Source organism: Ursus maritimus, unplaced genomic scaffold (genome assembly GCF_017311325.1).
Source record: "Ursus maritimus isolate PB19 unplaced genomic scaffold, ASM1731132v1 scaffold_1, whole genome shotgun sequence".
Lineage (NCBI taxonomy): Eukaryota > Metazoa > Chordata > Mammalia > Carnivora > Ursidae > Ursus > Ursus maritimus.
In genome coordinates, this window is record NW_024423343.1 from 72,501,681 (window position 1) to 72,524,166 (window position 22,486).

At 37.6% G+C, this 22,486-nt stretch overlaps 1 pseudogene; it reads left to right on the forward strand.

Annotated features, from left to right (window-relative positions):
• The first annotated feature begins 6,861 nt into the window (after positions 1 to 6,861).
• Positions 6,862 to 7,542, forward strand: LOC103659476 (annotated as a pseudogene).
• Positions 7,543 to 22,486: the final 14,944 nt, after the last annotated feature.

Below are 22,486 nucleotides of genomic sequence, written 5' to 3' on the forward strand. Positions count from 1 at the left end.
TATTATTACTGCCAAATATGATGGAGGATTCATAAACTTTCCTCCAGTTGGTAATATAAACACTTTTTTTTTTAAATCTGGAAAAGAGATAAAGATTTATTTACTTTTTAAAAAACACTGTAGCATTTACACAATTTATAAATAGAGATTTGGGAAGATTTTCCACTCTACCTAGCTTCTTAAGGCTTTTTTTCCCCCTCTTCTGTACCTCAAGTACCCAAAGCAGTTAAAGTTAATACTTAATGCAACCTAGTTGAAGAGATAGGCATTTCTTGCAGTCAGGTCTCAATTAAGAGATAAAAGACAAAAAGTGCAAAGCGCTTGATAAAGCTAAGAATACAAGGCCAGCCATGGATGTGCTTGAAGCTGTCCATAGCGATAACTGGATAGTCAGCTGGAATCTTCTTGAATTGAAGTGGGTGCTCTAACTTATCAAATTCCACATATGGGGAAATTATTGGTGCCTACAGTGGTGATTAACACTAACCCACTGGGTCAGAAACAAGCTGGGATAAAGGTGAAAACTGTATCTGACTATCAACACCAAATACATCCATTTAGAGAAAGATAGCAGAGGGTTTTTTTCTCTTTTTATATCTTCAGTTGTGCAGGTTGTCAGGCTGGTCACACAGTTAACGCTGCATATAGAGTGCTCTCTATAATGTGCAAATTGCAATGCACATTAAAATGTAATCTACTTTAATAAGTCACATGAAGATTACATTTTAAGATAATTGTTTGTGTGTTTATGCTACACACCAAAAATATTTTCCTGCTTTGTTTACAGTATTTTCTCTTTGCCTTTAAACGTAATGATTGCAACTATTAGCACTAAATAACTCTCGTCTTCAAATGGTTGGGGGCAAAGTTATGAAGATTCAAATTTTGGATTCCTGGAACCATGGTTCACGGTAGAATGTTCAAACTGCTTAATCTTATTGAATTTCCCCAAATTAAATTTGTTATGATGTTCTGATCATCAAAAACCTTACTGCGCATCAGTAATTAGGACACTTGACTTGAATTATCCAGATAGTTTTATAAAGTTGCCCACTTTTCAATTTTTGTGTAGACAAAATAGGACTATTTTTGAAATACTTATAACGAACATCATAACCAGAGCTTTCTGACAAATCCATTCATTTGGAATATGGCCAATTATCAATGATTTATTAAAATGGGTGAGAAGGAAATTAGAGGAAAATGGAAATGACAAATAATCTCCAAATTTCTCATTGTTCATTCCTTTAAAAGTCCTTTTCCATTCAGCCACCAGTAAAATCATTTACAGGTGATGACATTTAACTGAAAAGATTTTCATCTCCTTTTTTCTCTCTTATCCATCTTGCAAAGGAAGTACCAATGAATACTAAAAATAACCCACTGGGTTTAAGAGGCAAAATAAGTGCTTATTAATCCATGCAGATATTGTGCATTCAGCAAGAAGCAAAATGACTGGCCCACAGTTGGTACCCAACAAACATTCCTTAAATGCATGAATGAATGAATGAATGAATGAACAGAGAACCGAAAATATAACTGAATTATGAGTTGACAGAACTATGTATTTTTAAAATCTGAAATTATTTAATGCTCAAAATTTGCTGCAGTTATTTTGATCGGCTTATGTCTGTTTTGAAGGATAGGCACATGGCTTAATCATATGTTGCCACTTATTTAATTACATTAATGTTACTACTATATATCATATTACGCAGAAAGATTGTAATAGTCTTGCTCTGGAGCCATGGGACACTAAGTTAATGCAGTTGTTCCCTCACTAATCTCTGGATTAACAGGTAAAATTTCCAATCTACTTTCTGTTGAAATAATTCTGTGATTATTGTTTTTGTCTGTTTGAATATTATGACATGAGATCCTGACATTCTGGAAAAGTAAAGGAGCAATATACTGACAGAATCATTCAGTCCCAGATGATAGAAAATCCAACTGAATCAGTCTTCAGAAAAAAGGAACATTAGTTTATACATGTAACCAAAAATTTGGCAGGAGGTCTTCAGGAATAGCTAGATATAGGAGTTCAAATAATGTCATAAGAATTCATAATGTCGTTATTCTTGGCCATGATTTCCTCTGTGTTGGCTTTCTATGTGGGCATGTCTTTCCACAGGAAGGTTAGATAGTTCTCAGGAACTCAAGGCTGCTTTATTACTAACTTCAATCCAAAGGAAACATAATCTACATTTCAGTAATGCTGCCAAAAGTTCTGGTTGAGTGTCATTAACTTGCTTAGGTCCTGTGTCCATCCTTGACCCAAACACCCTGCCAGACAGGTGAAATACCCCCGTTGTAACATTTGGATCACATATCCTTTCCTAATTCAATTTGTTTTGCCAATAGGATGTGGTGCTCTGTCTTGAGTCCTATGTCTAACGCTTGGATTCAGAAGTAGGATTAGTGTAAACTGAACCCCAAGAACAGAGTGTGAAGGAAGATGACTCTCTAGGAAACATAAAGGTACATTTGCAGAGGAAAGAAATGGATCTTGGGGGTGACAGGAACAATGGATGACATTGCAAGTAGTGTTGATGAAGAAATTGAAATATTAAGAAAAGGATTACAAAGAATGAAAGACTTCAGAAGCTCTGAAATCATATCTACTAAATGACTGACGTTTTCTGGAAGGCTATCTCCTACTACCTGCCCCAAACTGAGGAGCATTACTAAAGATCCAGGTCTTCCAAATATTTTGGAATATATTCAGTTTTTTTAGTTGAGAAATGTGATCAATACATTATTTTTTTATTTTGGTTTCTAAGAATGGAACCAGCATAGACTTTCCTGTTTTTAATTTAACCTGGACTCTGGTTTTGAAGGCACTGGAGAGTCAAAGCTGGGGATGAACAAAAGGGGCTTATTTCCCCCATGTAGCTGACACTCTTCATCTGGGGTCATATGCTGATTGCTCACATCACACTGAATTCCACTGCCCCTAGAGGACAATATTTTTAATGTCAGAAGTAAAATCACGTTATTGAATCAGAATGGAAAGAGAAGAGAAATGATTGCTTTGATGAGTTTCAGTAGATTAGCTAAAATAATATTCAGATATAAAATCTCATCAATAACATTAAGCAGCATTTTATTCTAGACTCTTAATGTGACAATGAGTTAAGTAAAAGATAGCATCTGAAAGGTTTGGGGCCTAGAATAAATTAATTTAAATTTAATGTAAATCGTAAATAAAAATCTTTTATATATTCTACTTTAGTTTGGAAACTTTACTCTGTCCCTTGGTAACTACTACTGAAAGAAGAAATTACTGTTTATATTTATATTCTATTGTTTCTAGCAAAAGAAAATGTTCCTCCATCACAATTCTAAGCACCATTTTATCAGAATTTCTAAATTCTAGACTTTAGAACAAAAGTGAAGTCTCTGTGATCTTGGTGTGATTGAACAGACTCAGGGTTATAAATCTGTTTTGTAAATAATTCTTCATAATTCCTTCTTGATCTACTATTACAAATATGCACTATTTCTCTTCAACAAGTCATTGTGTTTTGCTAAACTGTGCCAAACTGGGTAACCTATTGCCCTTCTTAATCATTTTCTAAATGATCTCAGGTCAAAATCTATATGATTTTGGAGTACTTTGTATACAGAATTAAGATGATACTACAAGATTTGTGTTGCATTTTTGAGAAGGCACTACATTTCAGTTTTTCATGAGTTGTTTTCACAGTTTAGTCTGGACTGACTTTATGACCAGGAACCTATGGGCTATAGTTGAGGGGCAGCCAAACGGCCCTCTGGACTTATAAAACTTCCTTCATCACAGAGTCTCTTGAAATAAGCACTGCAATTCCCATCAAGTGGGGTGCTTATCATTAGCTCATTATTCCCAGAAAGCCCTGTAATTATAACATATATGGCCATTAGCAGAACCATGAACATTTGAAGCCAGCGAAGGTGTGGGAGCTGGAGAGGGCATGGGTAAAGGATAGGGTCTCGAGCCTTGTGGTTTGAGGAGGAAGATCCTGTTTAATTGCAGGAAAGAAATAACTTTACAATTTTGTCTTCTTTGTCATTTTGTGTAGACTAGACTCTAAGCTGGGATATTATAAAAAAGGGAAATTGGCGTGAGATGTAAAGATTTTACACAATATTTAATTCATATAGCTTTGGAACATATAGTTTGTGGTTCCAATGGTTTTTTGTTTATTCAGCTGTTCATTCTTTCATGCAACTATAGCTGTTTTTCAAGTTTACAATGTGTCAAATTACTATGTGTAATTGTATTACATGTATTATCTCATTAAAGCCTTCTAAACAATGCTTTGAGATAGGTACTATTATTGTCCTCATTCTACAGGATAAAATAACTAGCACAGACATTGGATTAGCTATGTCTCATGCTAGTAAATGATGTGTGTAGGAGTTGAGGAGTTTGAAAGACAGCAAACATATAACAAGTACATGAAAAACTAGTACACGTAAAGAAGAATCAAAATAGGTGATGTGACAGAATAATGAGTTTTCAGTGCAGGAGGGTAGAGATTATAATGTGTCAGGTAGTTAGGGAAGGATTTGGCTGGAGATTACATTTGCGAGAAGACCTGTAGGATAAATAGCAATGAGCTTGCAAACACTAGTGCAAACTTCCTAAAACAGCAAAAGCTAGGTGTGTTTGATGAAAAGAAAAGGGAACCCCTGTTAGCCATGTCTCAAGTATAGTCCTTCTACAAAAGCTTGGTCTACTTAGAGATCTAGCAAGATCAGAGGAAGAACAAGTAGTTGTTTCTTAAGTTCTGTTCAATTTTACTCGTTCTCCCCATATCAGCAAGTCCCGGGTACCTGAGTATCTTCTGTCCTTTTGGATTTAACATGGAATATCTCTCTCTACCCTTTCTCATTCAAATTATTCTCTGATAGGCGTACATACTAAGGCTCCACAGCATTTAACTGAGAAGCAACTTCTTTCTGTATTCAGTTTTTATTAAGATCAGAGTCTGGACTAGGTTAAGAAAGAGCATGCTTCTTTAATTTACTCAAACACTAATCCAGGGTCTAGTTAATATATATACTCAGGTTAATACCAAAACAAATTTGTCATAAACATTATCCTTAAGAAGTTTGAAGTCCAATATAATAAATATTAAAACATACTTACTTTACTTATTTTTTATATGCCATCAATCATTTTGCCTTGGGATTCTACTATCTTTGGAAACTGTGGACTACTCAGAGAAAACAAAGAAGTAGTTATTCATGCTTAAGTTTCAAAAGTGATTTTAAGTGAAGGAAACGACAGTATTAAAATACAGACTTTGTTGAGAAAGAAAATGGTGTTCAAAGTCTCAGAAGTGTGTCTGCATATAACTGTAAATATAGTTTTATATATATAGATCTCCAAGCAAAACTTGGAGATCTTAGAGTCTTATAAGGGATAGTGTATGGAGATTATAAGACATGTAACAAAAGGTCTTATCCAAGCAGCAGGGCAAAACTCTTTTTGTTCTAGTGGTATGAAAGTACAGAAACCTTAAAGAACTGGGGGAAAGAGATATTCCCCAGGCAGTTTAAAGGCTCTCTTTGGCCTTGGTCCTAGTTATAGAAAATATGGAAAAAATGAAGACAATTTATAATTGAGATAGAAACCAAAACTATGGGGTTTTGTGCCTCCTTTCCTCTTGGGAACTCGGGGAAGAAGACTGTCACTATAGGTCACCATGTACCCATGAGCATAAACACAAATTTAGGTGGTATTAGTCAAATTACAGTCTATCTCAATTATGCCTCTGAAGTTGTACATTGCTCAGCTGTAATTCTGAATATGGTGTCTTTGACTACCTGCTCATCCCAGAACAGAAATGGCTGCATAGTATATTTAGGTAAAGTGGGACCAAAAATAACTTTCACTAGTCTCCTTCTTTCACATGTGATGGAAAGGATTTGAAAAATTCCACATATAGTACCAAAAGTTGATATTATTATGAAAAATGGGGTTTTCTGATGCTCCCTCCTCACTTTTTGGGGAAAAGTGGGATTTTGGGGAAAATCCATTTCTGAGGTCCTGGGCCATATATAACTAGGAAAATCGAGTTATTCGTTTGTTCTGTTTAGCTCGGTAATGCAGAAAAAAGAGAAAAATATTGTTGTAGCATAATAACAGAGGAACTATGTAATGGGACAACCAATCTCAGCAGGAAAGGACTTGATCTGTGTTATCAATTGTTTTCATGGAACCTAGACCAGGAAGGACAATTTTCCTTCATGTTCCTCACCAGAATCTGGAAGTCTGTTTTCTTTCCCTCAGGTCACCGGTAGATAGACTACATGGGCCAAAGAATAGTGGAAGAAGACTCAATTTTGGTGGAGCTCAGAGGGAATGAAGTACAAGGAGATTTCAGAGGACAAGGAGAGGAGAGGGAGGCGATCCTCAATGTCCATAGGAAACAAACTGTCACTGAGAGCGAATGGTAGGCATACATCTATATTCTGCACCAGCTCTTGGACACTTTGCGTACTTGATTGTCCAATAGTAGCCTTTTAGTAATAGACTGCATATTTTCATTCTTTTGAATATTAAGGGCATAATTTAATAATGTGTGTGTCTGTCTTCCCTATAGTGAACCCTATGACAGAGTTTGAGGATTGCTTGAATTGTGTTTTTCCATCAGCATCTACCACGGTATCTGACACGTTCTCAGTAAATGAACACATTACAGCGAGTGAAATTCCAAAATTATATATTTGTTCTTTATGACTCTGAACATCAAATTTTCATCTAGTTATTGGCCAATGGATCCCTCTAGGGCATGTGAAGATCCAAGGTGATCAAGATACAATTTGATACAAGGTTCTTTAAAACCAAACTCCAGGGCACTCCAGATAAAGATGGCAGAGTGCGATTCCAGCTTTTTGCTGACTACATTCAGCCCATCGGGTAGACTTGTCCAGATTGAATATATTTTGGCTGGTGTAGCTGGAGGAATCCCTTCAGTGGGAATTAAAGCTGTAAATGATGTGGTATTAGCAATTGAGAAGAAATAGAAATCCATTCTGTAAGATGAGCAAAGTGTACACAACGTGGAACCAATTACCAAGCATAGAGGTTTGGTGTATAGTGTCATGGGCACAGATTACAGAGTGCTTGTGAACAGAACTTGAAAACTAGCTCAGCAATACTATCTCATTTACCAGCAACCCATTCCCACAGCTCACCTGGTTCAGAGAGTAGCTTCTGTGATGTAAGAATACACTGGAGTTTCTTTACTAATTTGTGATTGGAGTGAGGGGCAACCATATTTATTTCAGTGAGATCTATCTGGAGCTGACTCCCCCTGGAAAGCCACAGCAATGGGAAAGAACTATGTCAATGGGAAGACTTTCCTCAGACAAAAGATATAATGAAGACCTGGAACTTGAAGATGCTATTCACACAGCCAGATTAACCCGAAAGGAAAATTTTAAGGGCAAATGGCAGAAGAGAACACAGAGGTTGGTGTCTGCAATGAAGCCAGATCCGGGAGGCTTACTCCTACTGAAGTTAAGCACTACTTGGCTGCCATAGCATAACAATGAAGGGACTGAAAAATCCAGAATTTCAGATAATCCCTCTACTTGAACGTGCTTAAAGTATGTTTTGTTTTGCAGACTTTTTGCATACTTATTTCTGCATGGTTTGATGGATTGATGTTTTTTATTTTTATGTTTTTTAAGATTTTGTTTATTTATTTGACAGAGATAGAGACAGCCAGCGAGAGAGGGAACACAAGCAGGGGGAGTGGGAGAGGAAGAAGCAGGCTCATAGCGGAGGAGCCTGATGTGGGGCCCGATCCCATAACGCCGGGATCACGCCCTGAGCCGAAGCAGACGCTTAACCACTGTGCCACCCAGGTGCCCCTGATGGATTGATGTTTTTTAAAATGACACTTATAAATCATAATAAACTGTTAAATAAAAAAATATAAATAAAAGTTAACTCCAAATGTTGTACGAGGTTTTCTTTTCTTTTCTTTTTCCCCCCAAATTATAAAGAAAAAGAAACTTGAAAAAAATCTGAAGTGACTTAGGTTATTATAGAACAAAAATCCAATGAGCTATTTTGTTTATAGCACATTGCTGTAGAACCGTGGTAAAATGTATGGTAAAACTTCCATCAGGGATACTCTTTTCCATAGTAATATATTGATATAAGTAATATAGCTGCCTTCCCTTTGGAACATTCTTTGGCCAATTAATTTATTCATTTCATAAATACTGTGCCTCTATTATGTGCAAGTCCCTATTGGTCAGGCTAGCAATAGAATTAGAGGAGTGAACAGAATACTTTCCTGCCCTGATGGAGCTTATATTCTGGTGGGAGATCTGGGAAATAAACCAAGTAAATAAATAAATTACAGGATATAGTATGATTACTCCTATCTGACATTGCAAACAAAATTAACTCAAAATGGATCAGAAAACTGAAATGTGAGAGTTAAAACTGTAAAACTCTTAGTAGAAGACAGAGGAATAAATTTTTATAACTTCAGGCTGTGCAAAGAATTCTTATATATGACACCAGAAGCCCAAGCAACAAAAGAAAAGTAAATAATTTGGATGTCATCAAAATTGAAAATTTTCATGCATCAAAGGACACTATCAGAATAGTGAAAAGATAATATGAAGAATTGGAGACATATTTGCAAATCATGTATCTGATAAGTTTAGTACATTGACTATATAAAAGATTCTTACAACTTAACAACAAAAAAAAGATGAACATCCTAGTTAAAAAATGGGTAAAAGACTTACACAAGCATTTTTCCAAATAAGATATACGAATTGTCAGCAGCTCTATCTAAAGATACTCAATGTATCTTAGGGAAATGGAAATAAAAATCACAATGAGACACCATCTCACACCCACTAGAATGGTTATAAAAGGAAAAAAAAAGTGTTGGCAGGATCTGGAGAAATTGATATCTTTATATATTGTTGGTGGAAATCTAAAATTGTGCAGCCACTGTGGAAAGCAGTTGACCATTCCTCAAAAAGTTAAACATAGAATTATCATATGATCTAGCAACTCCATGCCTAGGTGTATACCCCAAAGAATTGAAAACAGGCGTTCAAACGAAACTGTGCAGGAATATATAATGTTCATGGCAGCACTACACACAATAGCCAAAAGGTGGAAGTAACACAGGTGTCCATCAACGAATACATGGATAAAGCAAATGTGGTATGCCCACACAACGGAGTACTGTTCAGTCACAAAATGGAACGAAGTACTGACACATGCTACCATGTGGATAAAGCCTGAAAACATGACTCTAAGCGAAAGAAACCAAACACAACAGACCACATCTGGTATGATTCCATTTATATGAAATAGCCTGAGTCAGCTGTAGCATAGGCGACAGAATTTGATGATGGATTATATATGCTATATTAAAGCAAGAAGAGTGAAGAATGACTCTAAAATCTTTGGTCAGAATAACTGGAAAAATGGAGTTGCCATTTGTTGAGATGAGGAGGGCTGTAAAAGCAGGAGATTGAGGGGAAAATGAAGAACTTGGTCTTGGAGATCAGTTCAAAAGACCTATTTGATGCCCAAAGGGAGGCGTTGAGTAGGTAGTTGGATACGCTATTCTGGTATTCAGGTCTGAGTTCATAAACAAGATTGCATTTAAAACTATACGACTTGAATCAAGTCACCAGAGTGTGGTTAGATGTGAGAAGAGTTACAAAGACTGAGCGCTGGGACGTTTTCACCTTTAGAGCTTGGGGAGACGAGGGGCTGCAAAGGAGCCTGAGAAGAAACCAGCTGGGTATCCCATTCTGATGGCTCTAACAATCATTTTTCTTCAGGTAATTATTAAATCTAAGTCACCAGTTCCAACCTCTCCCTGAGCCCTCGATTGTATTTTTTGCTTTCATTCGGACATTATAACTTGGTTCTGGCTGACCTCTAACTCAATATACTACGTTGCTGATTCTCTGTCAACCCTTCTGTCCTGTTCAGTCCTCATTCCCACTTTTCATATGCATCCCATGGGCGAATAGCAGCACCATTTTCCCAAGGACCTGGGCTTGAAACATCAAAAACACATATGAGCTGTTCTCCCTTATCCCACAACATCGGAATTCCTACTCTCATCTGGACACTCACCTGGAACTTTACAGCAGGTTTCCAGGCTATCTTTCCTTCCTCTCACTCTTCGTACCAAACAGTCCTGGGCACTATTCTAAGTTCCAAGCAGATCTCAGTAATGTTATTCTCCTCTCAAACCCCTTGAGGTCTCCTCTCTGCCTACCGGATGAACACTTCAAGCCCTTTCCAAATGCAACCACATCTTTATTTACAATCTTGTGTTCATTTTCCCTGTAGTCACACCCCTGCAAACACCAAACTCTCCTGCTTGTTGTCCCTTTCCTAGCACTCTATCTTCTTCCCTAATCTTTATCTAAATCCTAGCCATCTTTCAAGGCCCATTTCACATGTGCATTCAAACCTGGAGCACGTAACTTTTATCATCCCCAGGCCACGTGAGCTATTTCATGCCCCTGAGAAGGGTTTACATTTGATATTTCTTGTAACCCAGTGAGGTTTGGTTCATTTTGTCAGTTGAGAAGCTAGGCCTCCTTCTCGTAACAACATCTGGAGTTTCTCTTGGGGCAGCTATTTATATTCCACATTCTTCTCCTGGATGATTTGGGGGGTACCAAGAGCGCTCTGTTTGGTACAGAGGCAGTCATGGATTCTAGGCTTGCCCAAACAGCTCTGCTAAATGCTTCAGGAATGGACAGGTGACACAAGCTGGGCAGGTGAGTCACTTTCGATTCTTTACCCTGCTTTGCTTTTTTAAATAGCCCTTATCATGAATAATTTTACATGTGTATTTCTGCATTTGTTTAATGTATGTTTTCCCCACTAGAATATGAGCTCCATGAGGGCCGGTGCTTTGTCTGCTTTCTTTACGGTCACTATGTCCTCTAAGCCTGGAACACTGCCTAATACTCACTATGTGCTGAACATTTGCTAAGTGACTGAATAGTTAATGACACCACCCCAGGTTTACTGCAAGAGCGATTAGGAAAAAGACTTGTTATCTCTGGGTTTGACGATCTGGCGGAATGTAAGTATGGAACTTGGAGTGGTTACTTTGCCACCCCATAGGGGAGCCTGCCTGAGAATGAAGCCAATCCTGGGCCAAGGTATAACCAAAAGATGGATCTGTCAACATGATTTGAATGCCTGGACCCAGTTAGGTGTGGACGTCCTAATGCTTGAAGAATTTGCAGTTTGTGAAGCAATATATTCTTCCCTTCCCCACATTTTTTCCCCAAAAACCGGTTTTAGTCATTTGCAGTAGTCCTGATATACTGTTTATATTATATTCCAAATTGTACAGTGTCTCATAGAACTGGAAATTTTAAAAAAATATTTTTCATTTGTTTATTTTGTGAAAGAGAGGGAGAAAGAGAGAGAGAGAGAACGAGCAGGGAGAGGGGTTGGGGGAGAAGCAAACTCCCCACTGAGCAGGGAGCCCAATGGAGGACTTGATCCCAGGGCCCCAAGATCATGACCTGAGCTGAAGGCAGATGCTAACTGGCTGAGATACCCACGTGCCCCACAGAATCGGTAATTTTTTAGCTCCTCTATTGGACGTCAGCTACCTGAGGGTAAAGAATGTGTCTCGTACTCCTCTTTACATTTCATATAGCACTGACCCACTGATTTCCTGGAGTCACCTGGTAAACATCTGATAAACTCTAGTTGAATTAAAATAAAATTATCTGTCTTCATTAAAAAGTCAGAGATATCTTTTCTTACATAATATTTTGAAGAAAGGTATTGATATTCCTGAAGAAAATGTTTGCAGTATGTCCACATTTTAGTGTTCTTGAAAGGATAAGCTTCAACCTCTTGAAAATAATTTCACTAACATTTTATACTCTATTCTATAATAATATATTAATGGTGTTAGAATCTCAGATGAGTCAAAAAAAGTTTGCTAAAATTTGGCTCCTTATCAAAAGCCCGGGAAAAATTACTGAAATATCTCTGAGTTTATAATTTGATATGAGTGCTTCTTTGGTGTGCATGGTTTAAAAAAGGGGGGCTTCTACTCATTTAACAGAAGGCATGATGTGTTTTGGGATTCGTAGTTTCGTGTAATCCTAATGGTCTGCTATCAAGAGTCTCATATTTTGGCCTGTACTTCTGCTTATGAGATTTGGGCCTAATGAAAGGTTATGGCTGTGCCCGAGTTCATTAATTCTCTCTCTCTCTTGCTAGTGACCAGGAGGACCTATAGGTCTGCTGGCCAGAGTTAGAAGCCAAATGATCTTCCTGGGCAAGAAATCAGCAGTTTTGATCTCCAAAGCTCAGGGTTTTAAATTAATTGAAATAAGCAGCCAGAGATAGAGGGTAGTGTATTCTGGTTCATTAGTATTTCAAGGAGAAGAAAACAAAAACCATCTACTGCCCTGGACCATACTCCCAGGCCAGTGTCTTGCCTCCTCCTTCTTTGCCTCCTTGTCATTTGAACATTAACATACTTAGGCCTGAAATTGTATTCTAGTCAGGAAGTCAGAGGAACATTTGACCCGGAAGGAGATTAGAGATCCTTGGGTGCAGAGCACAGACCTGAGGTGTGCCAGGTGCGCCTGAGGGAGAAGCCTGAGGAATGCGGCCACGCCTTCCTTCTGTGCTCGAAGGCACAGTGTCTGACACATGGGAGAGGCTCCACGACCTATTATTTTGATTAGTGAATGAAGAAATTGAGTCCAGCCACTGTCCTTGAGGCAGAATTATATGCTATAAAACTCCACTTGTTTTTTGTTTTGTTCTGTTTTGTTTTATTCTTCGAGGCTGTCTAAGTGGATTTGGTACTGTTCGCTGATTAACAATAATTGGAGTCAAGATTTTTTATATTACATTTCACTGATACATTTATTGTTGCCTGTCAAGATTATTATTACTGTAATTATTTTTAGGGCAGTGCTCTATAGTGTCAGAAAACAGCTGCTCAACACCTTTTTTTTTTTTTTAATAATTTCAATTAATTAATGTAGAAACCTCTCAGACTTATTTTCCCCTCTAGGTTAAGAAGCTGTAACTCCTCAGTAAAACCCCAGCATTCTTTTTTTTTTTCTTTCTTTTTTTTTTTCCTCTGATTACCTTTCTCTGGATAATCTCCAGTTCTTCCAAGTGCTTCTTTCAAGGGCGTAAAATCCATTACTGCAGGCTTTCTTGGACAATAACAATTCTGTCCTTGCCCTTTGGTTGACAGAGTAACGTGCCCAACGTTATGGTAATATGAGGGCCGAGGGACCCGAGAGTTGTTTTCTCCCCGTACTCTGTTGCCAGTTTAAATACTATCAGTGTTTCCAAATTTACTGCACTGTGGTCTCATGTGGACTGAGAAAATTCTTATATGGAAGCAAAGTTTTTTATCATCATCCACCAGTTCTTGTAATTTAAGAGAGGCAATTTTCCAGCTCTTGCAAACACATCTGTAGGCTGGCGCTCCAACGTCAGGTGCCACAGTTCAAGCTTGTTTAAATGGAAGAAGCTGGTCAAGTACCAAGCACCTGCTCTAAGTATTCCATATGGTTTTCGTCCCAGAAGGAATGACCAATCTGAAGCAGCTGTGGGTAATTTTATTCGCCAAAACAAGCTGGAAGCAAAAAGGAAAAATAACATAATTAAAATCTTAAATGGAACTCAGTACAATCTCATTAATAAGCTACAAAGCATTTAAATAGCTAGTGCCTATGTGCTTGCCAGTATTACCACATCATCAAGAAAGTGAAAAATGGACATACATGTTATTCATTAAATCCTCAAAGGTAGGAAACTTGTGGGCTGATTAATTCAAGTAGGTAAATGAAGCTGAGAAGTACGGATCACTTGATGGAAAATAACCACGTAAATCCATTGCTAGCTCACCTGTCTGCTTGGTATATGATATAGAAGATGTATATATTTAATATTTTATTTATTAATTTGAGGGGGGGAAGGGCAGAGGGAGAGGGAGAGAGAAAACCTCAGACTCCCCACTGAGCGTGGAGCCCAACACAGGGTTCAATCTCACGACCCTAAGATCATGACCTGAGCCAAAACCAAGAGGCAGATGCTTAATGGACTGAGCCACTCAGGTACCCCTAGAAGAGATATATATTAAAGGGTACTATTAGAAAAGGACACATTTGCATCCTCATAGAAAACTCAGAGCAAAATTATAGGCGTTATTAAGTCAGGGAACATTTCTAGAATGCCCATTCACTGTAGTGTTTCAGGCACATTTTTGATTGCTGGTAGTATTCTCTCAACTCCAGAGTGCTAAAATTTAGTAAGGAAAATGTTTAATAGAAAATCAGAAAATTCCAAGAATCACTAAGCCAGAAACAATTTATAGCAGATAATTAAAAACTCCTCCCGTTCCTGTACGGACACGGCTTTATGACATGACCTTGCTGTTCTTCTCAACCAGTGAACCTTATTTCTTCACCAATTGAATCTGGACTTGCCTTGTAACTTGCTTTGGCCAGAGGAACCTTAGTAACAGTAATTCAAGCAGAGGCTTGAAAAGTCTTCATGCACTGGGGCCTGTGATGGTTGGTTGTTTTGTATGTCACTTGATCGGGCTAAGGGATGTCCTTGGAACTGTTAAACATTATTTCTGGCTGTGTCTGAGGGTGTTTCCAGAAGAGATTAGCATTTGAATTGGTGAAAGATATGGCCTTCTTCAATGTGGGTGGGCATCATACAAACCCTTGATGGCCTTAACTAAACAATGAAGAAGAGGATGGACAAATTCACTCTCTCTCTCTCTTTGAGCAGAGACAGCCATCCTCTCCTGTTCTTGGTTCTCAGGCCTTCAGAGGCAGACTGAGTTATACAACTAGCTTTCCTGCTTCTCCATTTTGCAGATGGCAAACTGTGGGACTTCTCCACCTCCCTAACCATATAAGTCAATTACTGTAACAAAAATCCTCTTATATGTGTATGTCTATATATCCTATTGATTCAGTTTCTCTGGAGAACCCTATTATAGGACCTTACTCTTTCTCCCTGGTGGGAACCCTGAGAACTCCAAGTGAAGAAGCATGGGCAATTCTAAGAGAGAGACCAGAGAGAGAGAGAGAAGCTCAAGCACTTCATCCTCTCCATTCAAACATCATGCAGAGAGAGGCTCCATCATGGCCACAGCCCCAGACATTTGAGTGAAGCCAAGCTAGACCACCCAGCCCTTGGCTTAACCACCCAAGGCCAGAATTTCCAAGACCCCCACAGAAACACGAGAAATAATAAATTGTTTTTGTTTTAAGTCACTAAGTTAACAGCAAAGGCTAATTGATACACAATGAAATAATTATTTACATAATTAAAATTCAACTGTAAAACGTGATATGTGGTGGCAGAATGATTAGAGGAATTATACAAGGGTGAGGCTGGGGGTGGAAAAGCCTCAAAAGCCAGTGAGGTTTGGTATTTTGTGCAGAGCGTTTTGTAAGGATTTTTTTTTTCTGCTTCATTTTCATCCCCAAACCATCTGCAAATCCTGGTCACTTTATATTTAGATTCCTGCAAACACCTTCTTTGCATCTTCCATAAGATTTGTCGTTTTGTCCATAATCCAAATAAGTATGCTTAGAGCCATTTGAGTTATATATAAATTCTTTGAGGAATGGAACTATACTTAGTATCAAGATTTTTTGATTGTTCAAATAAAGTATTTCAGCTTGGAAGCTAAATAAATAATGCGGTGATTTTAAAGTATGTCTACCGATTCTTTGACCACCACCCCCCACTTCAACAGGTGGAGTCCATGTGCAAAGTAATTACTTTTCCAATCAAGTTAATCTGTTTAATGGGCCTCTGTATAAAATGTCATATGCCTCTTGCTCAATTGAAAAAGGCCAGACTTAGGGACTTACTTCTATGAATACATTGTAGTGGAAGGGACATCAAGTGACTTCTGAGGCTAGGTCATTGAAAGAATAGACGTTCTCTCTGTCTTGAATCATTCACTTTGGAGGAGGGCAGCAAACTCGTAGGGGCAATTGAGTAGTCCTATGGAGAGGCACATCTGGTGAGTGACTGTATTTCCCACCATCAACCAGAATCAACTTATCAACTCATGTGAATGAACTACCTCGGAGGATTCTCCAGCCGAGGTCCTGAATCACAGCCCCAGCCATTAAGCTGACCACTACACAATGAAGGGCTGCAAGGCAGAACCATCAGCTCAGCTGCTCCTTAATTCTTAGCCCTGAGAAACCCTGAGATTTCAAACATTTCTTGTCTTAAGCTACCAAGTTTTAAGGTAATTTGTTTTATAGCAATAGATAACTATTACACATAATAAGAAAAGGATGACATTTACATGGTCCTTTTAAAAATAAAGATTATAAATTGATCAATCATATTTTGGTCCAACAGCTACAACAAGGAAAGTTCCAATCCTTTACCTAAGAATCTAAATGTGAACTCACACACGTTTTTAGTATTTTACAATGATATAATGCCATTATCTAATCAGCAGACCTTACTCAAATTGTGGCAAATGTTGCAATAATCTCCTTTATAGAAGGACATTGATCACACATTACAGGTGTTATGCCTCTTTAATGCCCTTTAATTTTTAACAGTTACATAGCCTTTATTTTTTTAAATTAAAAATGGTATTTGTTTTATTTTTCAACTTTATTAAGGTAGATTTAATGCGCAAAGAGTTGCACATATTTAATGTATACATATTAATGTATATATTTTGGGTTTGGATATTATGCAAATCAGCTCAACCCCAGGACACTTTCTTGGATGGTTTCCCCATGTCTTTTTGTCCATATTTTCTTTTCTACAATCTTTCACTAAAGTCTTCTTTTTCATTCATAGCTGTCTACAGTCTGCAAGCTATCACTTCTATCTTCTATAATCTAGCACTAAACATTATTAATTATTCCTTAATAATGTATTAAAGGCTATCGTATTTCTTCAATCCACAAATATGTGGCCTACTTTAATGTTCAGAGACAGCTTCTCCTGGTGTATTGTTGTCCAAGTATGATAAGTTTATATACTACTTAAGGCCCTGCAGGCCTGGGGATTCTTTTAATTAGTATAAGTTGGGGAATGAGGTGCAGATGGCTGGAAGGACAGGCTGAGTTGATTTGGGGAGTCTCTTGGGAGAAGAGGAGGGTAGAAAAATGGAGCAGAAGAAAAAGACTGGAGTGTGGGGCCATAGGGCACGGCAGGCAGCTGCTGTAATGGTTTCTTTTTCTTTTCCTTGCTGCAGATCCTTAGTACTGATGGCAACCTCTTTCCATCACTGCTTTCCCACGACACTTCCCTTGCTTAGGCTATACTTGAGATTTCTGGGTGGGGTGAGCCAGGAGAAGTGATAGCCTCCAGGAATGTTCCAGGGGGCCAGAGTGCCCAAGTGCCTGAGGAGGAGGGCATGATGATACAGAGCCAAGATCAGGTGCTTAAAGTCTGCAATCAGAAGCCTGCAAGTGCTGTCGCCTCCAATTCCCAGACAGCAGAGACAGTCTGGAAGCAGATCTTTGTTCAAGTCAAAGTTCTACAATTTACTAGCTGTATGATCTTGGGGAAACCACTTCACTCCTGTGAAATCAATTCATTTTAACTGTAAAAGGGGGATGATAGTAATATCCACCTCATACAATTATTGCGAGAATAACAATTCTCACTACGACTACTACAATAAGAATAGTGTCTGATACATAGCAGCAAATAACTGATGGACATCTTTATTATTGTGTTTAGACATTGTGCATCCAGATGGAAATGAGTCCTGGAAGTGGGGCCCTGAACCTTGTTTTTCTGTTCAGCCAACCAACAAACGTTGAAACTTTTTGATCATCTTAACATCCTGACTACATAGCCATCTGGAATACTCACTGGAAATATTTTGAAAGACTTGATAAAAGCTCATTGTAATATTTTTTCAAATGAAATGACAGCTTTTCAAATGAAAAGAAGCCCTTTCCCATCACAGTTCTAAAATACACAACATTTTCAAAGAAGAATAAATTGTTGAGTTCACTTTAGATAGCTTTTCAATTTATTGAGCAATTTGGTTAGAGATTAATTCTGAGCATTTCAAATTTCTTTTTTTAAAGATTTAAAAAATTTATTTATTTGAGACAGGGAGAGAGCACATGTGAGAGCATGAGTGGAGGGAGGTGGGGAGATCTGGGATTTCTTGATACTGGGTAAGAGAAAATACTCTTATTGACATAGACTATATCATGTGCCAAAATAAGGGCATCTTGGTTAATAGTCTCTAATTAACAGCTGGTCATAAATAGTCCTATGCCTTTCATTGAGGGACTTATTCTCTGGTATGTGGTATTTGAATTTGGAGTTTATATACTGGCAAGTGTTACTGGTTTTAATTTATGTCAATGACAAAAAGTTTTTAAAAATCTATTATTTTAAAGTGAGTTATTTTAAAGAACAAAGGAAGAAAATATGGGACAGCTAGTATGTGGATATGGTATGACGGAACCCAGCCGTATATTTGTATCCCTAGTTCACAGCACCTAGTTTACCATGTGCTTAGCAAGCATTTTATGAGCGAATGAGTGAGCAGGATTCTGCCTCCCTTACCGGGGCAGCCCCGTCAGGTTCCCCAGCTCTAAGAAATGTGCTTTCTCTGAATCCGTCATTTTGTGTATGTGCTTTCACTTCTTGGATTTGGACCTGCTTTTGAATCTTTCTTTCTCTCTTCTTTATTATTTTTAAGCATTTTTGAGCAATTTGAGATCTAGGACAGCTCTGTATTTTTGTCTTTGCTCTTTACCCTTTTCTTTTCCCATGCTTCGAAAGCTCCAATACCCAGTTTCTAGGACTTTTGCTGCTATATACTTTTTGCATCCTCTAGGACGTGGCACAGTGTCTGACATGGAAGTGCTAAATATGGGTTTAAGAGGGATCATAGAGTTAACCGAGTCCCTCCGTGCATTTCAACCCGGTAGAACTGTAAGTGTTGCTTGCATATGCCTATTGGCCAATTCTTAGTCCTCCTCATCTTTCTTTATCTTCCTATTACTTGTCACCCCTTTCTTGTTATTTTTTTCTTAAAACACATTTTTCACTGTTCTTCCAGGGACCCATTTTCTTCTGATTTTCCTCCTACCCTACTTGTGACTCCTCCTCAGTCTCCCTTATTGGTTCTCCTCTTCTTTTCAGCCTGTTGATGTAAGTGTCCTAGGGCTCGGTGTTTGGACTTACTATTTACACTCACTTGACAATCTTATCAATTCTATCAGTTGGTAAGGCCAACAATGTTGGAGTCATTCTTGAGTCCTTTCTTTCTCTGTTAGATCACATATCTAATCCTTGAGCAAACTTTATTGACTCTATCTCCAAAATATATCCACACATCTATAATACTGATGCAAGCAACAATTACATTATGCTTAGATTATTGCATTAACCTCCTGAATTAAGTGTTTCATTATATTCCTGTCTCTCTATACTTTATTCTCAAAAGTCATTTAAAAAGTCTGTAATATCATGTCACTGTTTTTCACTTTACATATATAATATCTGTTTTAATTGTTCTCCAGTTCCCTTATCATATTTATTTCTAGCATCAGTATTGATTTGAGGTCTAGGGCAGCTTTGTGTTCTTGATATGTATAGGTATCATAATTTATATGCAAAAATCTGTACCTATTTAAAGTGTCCAATTTGATAACTTTTGACATATGTGTACACCCATGAAACAATCACTATAATCAAGATAATGAAGACATTCATTACCTCTAAAGTTTCTTTCTGCTCCTTCTTGTATTGCGTCTTTCCTGCCCTTCCACACTCCACCTCCATTTTCCTGGCATCCACTGATCCGCTGTCACTATAGCTTGTTTGAATTTTCTAGAATTTTATATATGGAATAATACTGTATGTATTCTATTTTTGTCCTAATTCTTTTATCCAGTATAACTGAGATTCATCCATGTCATTCTGTGTATCAATTGCCTAGTCCTTTTTGTCACTGAATACTAATCTATTACATGAATATACCATGGTTTATTTTTCCATTATCCATTGATGGACATTTGAGTTGTTTCCAATTTTTGGTACTGATGAAGGAGCTGCTGTGAAGATACTTGTGCAAGTCTTGGTATGGACATAGTCGACCATTTCTTTTGGGTAAATATCCAGGAGTGGAATGGGTAGTCATAAGATAGATGGCTATTTTACTTTTTGAAAAACCTCTAACCTGTTTTCCCAATTGTTTTACTAATTTACCTATCCACCAGTAGCGTATGAGAGTTCCAGTTCCTCCATATTCTCACTAACATTTGGTGTGGTCATTAGTGTTAGTCATTCTAATATGTGTGTGGTAGTAGATCAGTGTGATTTTAATTGGCATTTTACTAATGACTAATAACTAATAACATCTTTTCATGTGCTTATTTATCACCCCTATATCTTTGGTGAACTGTCTTTAAAATCTTTTGCCCATTTTCTTATTGGGTTATTTTCTTATTATTGAGTTTTGAGAGTTTTTAAAAAACCATTTTAGATAAAGGTATTTTATCAGATATATTATTTGTAAATATTATCTCCAAGTTGCGGCTTGTATTTTCATTATTTTAGCAGTATTTTTTTGAAAAGCAGAAGTATTAAATTTCGATATCCAATTTATCTATTTCTCTCTTACGAGTCCTACTTTACGTGTTGTATCTAAGAAGTCTGTGCCTAAATCAAAGTCACAAAGATTATTTCCTATATATTCTTTCAGAAACTTTATAGTTTTAGGGCTTACATTTAGGTTCTATGATCCTTTTTAAATTAAGTTTTATACATGGCATGAAGTACAGATTGAAGTTCCTTTTTTTGGCATACGAATATTAATTATTCCAGTTCCATTTGTTGAGAAACAGTTATCTTTCCAATACCTTGCTTTCTCGTCTTTGTAAGAAATTAGTTGTCTGTGTGTGTGTGGATGTATTTCTAGAATCTCTATTCGATTTCGTTGATCTATTTATCTATCTTGATGCCATATCCACACTGTCTTGTTTATGCATCATATTCTAATGGAACAAACTATATTACTTTCCCATTTATTTAGTTTATCATCTGTTTTCCTCAACTCCTAGGAAAGAAGCTCCCAAGGGGGGAGCTTTTTGTTACTTTTGTTCTCTGCTTTTTCCCCAGAATACTGCTTATTATGATGTAGTTACTTGGTACATTTTGTTAAATAAATAAATGGAGAACTCAAGCGAAGAGATTATTAGCTTTTGTCAAATCGAAGTGACAGCAGAACCTCTAGGGAGAGCTGGCTTTTGAAAATATGAGACAGATAAGAGATATCTGGGAGATATTCATATAGAGGAGAAAATTCTTGGGTCTTTTCATTGTTTCAGATGACTTTAAGACAACAGCAAGGATAGTCAGATTCTGGGTGTCGATTCTCTGGCAAAGCCAGTCACTGGTTTCTGCATGGCATAAAGAGTGGGGAAGGCGGGATTTCCCCCTTTGAGGTGTCTGGTATAAGAGATTATGCAACTCTGCTACTTGTCCCGGTTTAAAGCCCGCTCTACTAGCTTGACATCTGACTCAGGCCTGATCCCTTTCTTTTCTTTTCACTCAGCCTGGATCTTCCAATTGGCCTTTGACTGCTGACTTCCGTACTTTACTTGGTTCCAGACTGTCTGCTTGGCTGACCCTGTGCTTAATTCCTGACCTCTCCATGACTCTTAGGAACCAAAGCTTGAACCCTAGACTGACTGCTGTCCACAGTTCAGTCAGAAGACGGGAGCCTTTAGAATAAATGAATCCTCAAAGGGAGGAGAATATATATTAAAATAAAAATAGATCTCTAGGTCAAAGCTTGTGAAATGTACAAAGTAGGAGAAAAGAAGAAGGGAATAAAAAGGGAATAAAAAACCCAGAAAAGGTGGGAAAGCATAAAAGAGAGTTTTAAAAAGAGAGAAAATATTTTCACGAAGAAAAGATTAGTCAACTGAATGAAATATCATAGAAAAGAAAGAGTGAGTTAAGTCCATTAGACTGTGCAAACAGGAAGCCATTGGTGACCTTTAATTGCGTCCTGAAATTTACTTGCTAGATAATTTTGGTACTGGTTTGAATGTGCTTCTTCACCATTTAGAAATGAACATATGTTTCTGTATGTGTAAATGTAAGTGTTTTGAAGAGATAATTTGGCTTAATCCTTACTGGAGGTAAGAAGGAGTAGTGTGTGTGTGTGTGTGTGTGTGTGTGCACTTGTGGTGTGTGTGTGTGTGTGTGTGTCTATGTGTGTAGGTGGCTATAGGGAGGAGAAACACTTAGAATTTAAATTTTTTTTCTTTGTCTTCTTTTTCCTTCTTCTTCCCTCTTATAACAAAATCAAATGGCACAGAAGTAGGAAGCCATGATCTGGTTTGAGAGATTTGCTCTGGGTCAGGCAAGTGTTTTCCTTTTTTGCTGTGAAGAAAACACCCCAGCTTTGTGTTCGCCCATCTCGAACTGTAATTTACT